This window comes from Oncorhynchus mykiss, chromosome 16, assembly GCF_057628025.1.
Source record: "Oncorhynchus mykiss isolate SJ-2025 chromosome 16, ASM5762802v1, whole genome shotgun sequence".
NCBI classification, from domain to species: Eukaryota; Metazoa; Chordata; class Actinopteri; order Salmoniformes; family Salmonidae; genus Oncorhynchus; species Oncorhynchus mykiss.
The window spans coordinates 22,762,984-22,771,041 of record NC_143037.1 but is presented as its reverse complement, the minus strand read 5'-3'; positions in this window follow the sequence as shown (position 1 = coordinate 22,771,041).

Below are 8,058 nucleotides of genomic sequence, written 5' to 3'. Positions count from 1 at the left end.
CTGAGTATTTCCCACCTCACTTTAGCAGAGTCAGCTAGTATGTTGTTCTCTCTACATTCCAATATGTATCTTATGTACAGTGTATAACTTATTGCATTGGGGTCTAGGGGGGGGGGGGGGGGGGGGGGGGGGTGTAGAATGAAGTGTTGCTGGATATGTAAGAAACAGTCCCCCTCAAAAACGAATCAAATTTGGTTAGTAGTAACCCTACTGAGTATTTCCCACCCCACTTTAGCCGAGACGGGTAGTAAGGTTTTCACTCTACAGTGCTATATTTGTACCATATAGTGTCCAGGTGCAACCTATTTCACTACAGTAAAAGTCCAGCGACACTTGCTATGACCTAGCTTTTTGTTTGAACTCACCTGTTTTGTATTCTAGGGACTCTAGTGAGTAGACTGGACCCTGGTTTTATGGACACACAATCAATTGTTTTTCCTGTACAGTGCAATTTGTTTGTGCAATACAACAAAAATACAGTCAGACTTTTCCTAAATTTAATGTTTCGAAATTGCATTTATTGAACAATAGCACCAGTAAATGAACAATAATCATGCAAATAAAATAACTATGTATAGAATATATACAGTATATATTGTATAACAGTATGTAATTGACAATATTGATAATATCGAGGGTCTTATTCTGATGACATGATGATCGATGCTTGACTGCCTTTTTGATCAAATAAAAAAGTTACAGACGCAAAGATATCATACCCCCCCCCACCCTCTCAAAAAATGCTAACCTTTTGGGATTATGATACTTGTGCATCTAACTCTCTCACTCATCATTATTCACGATTCATTCAGGATTATGATAGCATCCATGATAGCATCCACATTAATGTAGAAGTGTTTAGAAACATGTGACTCCAATATGACACAATACATTATTCACCATTCATTTCTATTGGGCACAAAATAATCTGAAGCACAACCAAAACAAACTGCAAATGCAAGTCACAAGCTTGACGTAGTCATTGTGTGCTACTGTATGAATATCGGACCAAATACTTAACTTTTTACTACTTTAATACACATATAAGTGAATATCTCCCAATGCTTTTGGTCCCACCAATACGTTTTCATTCACATCACTTCAGAATGTGTTGCTGTAAACACAAAGGAAAAACAACTCACCAAGCGAGTAGCTTAGTTTCAATGAGAGAGTGTCGAATTTTGTCAGCAATTTTTTTTATGGCTTATTTGCTACGGGAGGTTTATTTGACCTAATATAAGTTTCGCAATGCTTAGAAGTGTACTGATATAAGTAGGACACGTGACATCCCGGTAACTGTGAGAAAAAAAACCTTTATTGCGGAGTTGTCTCGAGATGGCCATGCATATTCATGACAAGAGCCTTGTAGCATAGCGTCTCTCTCATTGAATACTAGGCGGTTGATGTCAACCCCTTTCATTGAATATTCAAAAAGTATCAAAACAATAAGATTAAATTTAAGCTATTATATAAAATATTTGCTACGAAAGATAGCTCAATGTATGGGGCGTTGAACAGTCGGCCTTCTGCAGACTCTGCCACAAGGAAACATAATCAATAGAACATATTTTCTGCACAGGTGGTTGCTGACACTTTAATTGGGGAGGACAGGCTCGTGGTAATGGCTGGAGCGGAATATGTGGAACGGTATTAAAAACAACAAACACATTGTTTGCAATCCATTTGCTCCGTTCCAGCCATTATTATGAGCCGTCCTCCCCTCAGCAGGCTCCACTGATTTTTCTGGTACTGTCCATCGGTGGCTCTTTTGGAGTCAGGTCCAGGAATGGTTATGTCATAATATGAGGGTTCAGATGGACCTGCAAACTGTATTGTTAGGGGATCTTAAAAACCATGATCAGTCAATTGGAAATATCCTTATACTCTTGGGTAAAGCATTTATTTTAAGGGCAATTTCAGCAGAAATGTTACAAATAGGGAGGTTCAGGACCCTCAAGACATCACAGTAAAATGGAGAAATGTACTGCAAAGGAGAGAGCAAAATGACATTAAACTGGGAAAGATGGGTTAATCTGGACATTGGAAGGTTGGAGTAAAGATCAGAATTAATGGTGGATTGGTGCCGTAGGTGAAAATCCAGCACTTGTAGAAAGAAGAAATTGAGAATATACTGTATGTATAATTATTTAACTACAGGTACCATAGATGTGAGTGAAATAGTTGAGAGTAGCAGTATAATTATTGTTGTCCGTTTGTTTACTCCAATCAGGGTAGGGGTGGTAGGGTAGGGGGAAACAGGCATATGAAAACAATTAAATTAATAGAACCTACAATCTATCTGCAATAATGAAGCTGATCTAAAATTATAAAAATGAGACAAAAAAATGAGACAAAAAAATACAAATAATGACTAGCTGTATTCACCAATCAAGAGAAAAATAGGCAGGAGCTTGACAGCCTGCCGTTGTGCTCTGTGGACAACGAATCCCATTGTTAGGGTGACGACATAGGTATCTCGTCATTATATCCAAATCAAATGTATTTATAAAGCCCTTCTTACATCAGCTGATATCTCAAAGTGCTGTACAGATACCCAGTCTAAAACCCCAAACAGCAAGCAATGCAGGTGTAGAAGCACGATGGCTAGGAAAAACTCCTTAGAAAGACTAGAACCTAGGAAGAAACATAGAGAGGAACCAGGCTATGAGGGGTGGCCAGTCCTCTTCTGGCTGTGCCGGGTGGAGATTATAACAGAACATTGCCAAGATGTTCAAATGTCCATAGATGACCAGCAGGGTCAAATAATAATAATCACAGTGGTTGTCGAGGGTGCAACAGGTCAGCACTTCAGGAGTAAATGTCAGTTGGCTTTTCATAGCCAATCATTCAGAGTATCTCTACCGCTCCTGTTGTCTCTAGAGAGTTGAAAACAGCAAGTCTGGGACAGGTTGCACGTCCGGTGAACAGGCCCGGGTTCCATAGCCGCAGGCAGAACAGTTGAAACTGGAGCAGCAGCATGGCCAGGTGGACTGGGGACAGCAAGGAGTCATCATGCCAGGTAGTCCTGAGGCATGATCCTAGGGCTCAGGTCCTCCGAGAGAGAGAAAGAAAGAAAGAGAGAGAGAACGAGAGAGAGAGAATTAGAGAGAGCATACTTAAATTCACACAGGACACCGGATAAGACAGGAGAAGTACTCCAGATATAATAGACCAACCCTAGCCGCCCCCCCCCCCCCCCCCCCGACACATGAACTACTGCAGCATACATACTGGAGGCTGAGACAGGAGGGGTCGGGGAGAAATCTCTGTTATATCTCAGTGCATAAAACATGCTCCTCTATCAGTTGCATTTGCTTTGAATACTACACCACCTTCCTCTTTCGCAGCGTGTGTGTGTGGGTGTGTGTGTTTGGGGGGGGTCACTGAAGCCTAGTGCTGCTGACTTAAAAGTGAGAAGTGCAACAGTAGGCCTACTAGCCTTCCATCCTCATCCTCATCCTCCTTTTTCATCATAACCTAGGCGTCCAACATTCCGTATGAAGATGAGACTGTAGCTAGCAATGACGAGAATAAACTTAAAAGTGTGTTTCGGGGGGGGGGGGACGACGACTGAATTTAAGAGTCATTATGGAGATGGATCTACATAACAGTTGCATTCCCTTCTGCGTACGGTATGTTGCACAACAGTGGTCTCTCTGTTGCCAAGTTGCCATTGTTCACTGTTAGTTCGGCCAGAGAGTAAGAGTCTAAGCAAAAAGTTTCACTCTCGCCAAAATCTGTCCAAAAAAAGCCCAATTTCTTTCTATGGGCTTATTTTGGACCTAAGCTTTTCGACTGCCATTATTCCCAAAGATTGGAAAGCTGCCGCGGTAATCCCCATCTTCAAAGGCGGTGACACTCTAGACATAAACTGCTACAGACCTATATGGACCTATAGGGCCGGCAGGGTAGCCTAGTGGTTTGAGCGTTGGATTAGTAACTGGAAAGTTGCAAGTTCAAACCCCCGAGCTGACAATGTACAAATCTGTCATTCTGCCCAGGCAGTTAACCCACTGTTCCTAGGCTGTCATTGAAAATAAGAATTTGTTCTTTACTGACTTGCCTAGTTAAATAAAGGTAAAATAAAAATCCTATCTTTCTAAGGTCTTTGAAAGCCTAGTTAACAAACAGATTACTGACCATTTCGAATCCCACCGTACCTTCTCCGCTATGCAATCTGGTTTCAGAGCTGGTCATGGGTGCACCTCAGCCATGCTCAAGGTCCTAAATGACATCATAACCACCATCGATAAGAGACATTACTGTGCAGCCTTATTCATCAACCTGGCCAAGGCTTTCGACTCTGTCAATCACAACATTCTTATTGGCAGACTCGACAGCCTTGGTTTCTCAAATGATTGCCTCGCCTGGTTTACCAACTACTTCTCTGATAGAGTTCAGTGTGTCAAATCGGAGGGCCTGTTGTCCGAACCTCTGGCAGTCTCTATGGGTGTGCCACAGGGTTCAATTCTCGGGACGACTCTCTTTTCTGTATACCTCAATGATGTTGCTCTTGCTGCTGGTGATTCTCTGATCCACCTCTACGCAGACGAAACCATTCTGTATACTTCTGGCTCTCTTTCGACACTGTGTTAACCTTTCTAGCGCATTGGTTCCGCTGAAAAGGCAGTGCGCAAAATTCAAAAATAATTTTTTGAAATATGTAACTTTCACACATTAACAAGTCCAATACGGCAAATGAAAGATAGACATCTTGTTAATCTACCCATCGTGTCCGATTTCAAAAATGCTTTACAGCTAAAGCACAACATATATATGTTAGATCACCGCCAAGTCAAAAAAACACACAGCCATTTTTCCAGCCAAAGATAGGAGTCACAAAAAGCAGAAATTTAGATAAAATGAATCACTAACCTTTGATGATCTTCATCAGATGACACTCATAGGACATCATGTTACACAATACATGTATGTTTTGTTCGATAATGTGCATATTTATATCCAAAAATCTCAGTTTACATTGGCGCCTTACGTTCAGTAATGTTTTGATTCCAGAACATCCGGTGATTTTGCAGAAATACTAATAATACACATTGATAAAAGATACTAGTGTTACTCACAGAATTAAAGATATACTTCTCCTTAATGCAACCGCTGTGTCAGATTTTTTTTTTACTTTACGGAAAAAGCATAATCTGAGAACGGCGCTCAGAACCCAAAACAGCCAAAGAAATATCTGCCATTTTGGAATCAACAAAGTTAGAAACAACACCATAAATATTCACTTACCTTTGATGATCTTCATCAGAAGGCACTCCCAGGAATCCCAGTTGGACAATAAATGACTGATTTGTTCCATAAAGTTCCGGGGGCAGGGTAGCCTAGTGGTTGGACTAGTAACCGAAAGGTTGCAAGTTCATGTCCCTCACTGTTAACTCACTGTTCCTAGGCCGTCATTGAAAATAAGAATTTGTTCTTAACTGACTTGCCTAGTTAAATAAAGGTAAAATAAAAATGTCCAAATAGCCACTTGTTGTTAGCATGTACAGCCCAGTAATCCATCTTCATGAGACGCGAGCATTTCAACTGTAACAAAAACTCAAAAACTTCCTTTACAGTCCTTTAGAAACATGTCAAACAATGTATGGAATCAATCGTTGGGATGTTTTTAACATAAAACATCAATAATGTTCCAACCGGATAATTCCTTTGTCTTCAGAGAAGCACTGGAACGAGAGAAGCACTGGAATGATACAATGCATATATTAGCATCTGGGACAGAGTAGGGGGCAGTTAACTCTGGGCACGCTATTCATCCAAAAGTGAAAATGCTGCCCCCTATCCCATAAAGGTTAACTAACCTCCAGACGAGCTTCAATGCCATACAACTCTCCTTCCGTGGCCTCCAACTGCTCTTACACTCAAGTAAAACTAAATGCATGCTATTCAATCGATCACTGTCCACACCTGCTCCCCCGTCCAGCATCACTACTCTGGACGGCTCTGACTTAGAATACGTAGACAACTACAAATACCTGGGTGTCTGGTTAGACTGTAAACTCTCCTTCCAGACTCACATTAAGCATCTCCAATCCAAATTAAATTAAATCTAGAATCGGCTTCCTATATCGCAACAAAGCATCCTTCACTCATGCTGCCAAACATACCCTCGTAAAACTGACCATCCTTCCGATCCTCGACTTCGGTGATGTCATCTATAAAATAGCCTCCAACACTCTACTCAACAAACTGGATGCAGTCTATCACAGTGCCATCCGTTTTGTCACCAAAGCCCAATACACTACCCACCATTGCAACCTGTACGCTCTCGTTGGTTGGCCCTCGCTTCATACCCCTCGCCAAACCCACTGGCTACAGGTTATCTACAAGTCTCTGCTAGGTAAAACCCCGTGTTATCTCAGCTCACTGGTCATCATAGCAGCACCCACTCGTAGCACGCGCTCCAGCAGGTATATCTCACAGGTGAGTTTTGGCCGTCTTTCCTTCCAGTTCTCTGCTGCCCATGACTGGAACGAACTGCAAAAATCTCTGAAGCTGGAGACTCACATCTCCCTCACTAGCTTTAAGCTCCATCTGTCAGAGCAGCTCACAGATCACTGCACCTGTACATAGCCCATCTGTAAACAGCCCATCTATCTACCTACCTCATCCCCATACTGTATTTATTTATTTATCTTGCTCCTTTGCACCCAAGTATCTCTACTTGCACATTCATCTTCTGCCGATCTACCATTCCAGTGTTTAATTGCTATATTGTAATTACTTCGCCACCATGGCCTATTTATTTCCTTAACTTACCTCATTTGCACTCACTGTATATAGACTTTTTGTTTTCTTTTGTTCTACTGTATTATTGACTGTATGTTTTGTTTATTCCATGTGTAACTCTGTGGTATTGTATGTGTCGAATTGCTATGCTTTATCTTGGCCAGGTCGCAGTTGCAAATGAGAACTTGTTCTCAACTAGCCTACCTGGTTAAATAAAGGGGAAATAAATCAAAGTAAATAATACACTGAGTCTACAAAACATTAAGAACTCCTGCTCTTTCATGACATAGACTGACCAGGTGTATCCGGGTGAAAGCTATGATCCCTTATTGATGTCACTTGAAGTCCACTTGAAGTCCACTTCAAACAGTGTAGATGAAGGGAAGGAGACAGGCTAGAGAACGATTGTTAAGCCTTGAGACATTTGAGACATGGATTGTGTATGTGTGCCATTCAGAGGGTGAATGGGTAAGACAAAATATTTAACTGCCTCTGAACGGGGAATGGTAGAAGGTGCCAGGTGCACCGGTTTGTGTCAAGAACTGCAACTCTGATGGATTTTTTGTGCTCAACAGTTTCCCGTGTGTATCAAGGATGGTCCACCCCCCAAAGGACATCCAGCTAACATCCAGACACAACTGTGGGAAGCATTGGAGTCAACATGGACCAGCCTCCCTGCGGAACGCATTTGACACCTTGTAGAGTCCATGCCCCGACCAATTGAGGCTGTTCTGAGCGTTCCTAATGTGTTGTATACTCAGTGTTGACAGATCTCTGGTTAGGCATACTGTCACACAGTCCCATATGTTTTAATCACCTGATTTGGGACTCTACAGATGAGAGTGAGCCTTTTTCTATTTGCATATGTGGGCAGGCAGAGAGAATATGCTGCCTCGGAAAGTGTTGATGTGTGCACAGAAAACTGGAAAAACCTGATCTGTTACTTGAGAGCAGGATAATAGACTCGTGGTGTCAATAGGGGCTTCCAAATAAAGACTAGAAGATCCCCCGCCCTGCTTGCACCCACACCGATTCCTCATCTCAATAGTTGTAGTAAATAGAGAGAAAATAGCAGTTATCGTGACGTTGCACGATGTCACCCAGCTCATTTACAATACCATTTTTCGAAAAAACCTTTGGAAAAAACAAGTATTTCATCAAATACTGCATGCTGCCATGCTTTTCCATTGTTTTTCTAAAGGGTGTACAGTACATGTCATACAGACATGTGACTTTTGGGAAATAGTCATGTATTTGCAGAGTTCAATGTAAAACACAGTCAAATTGTGCCACCTTTGAGGTGAATGA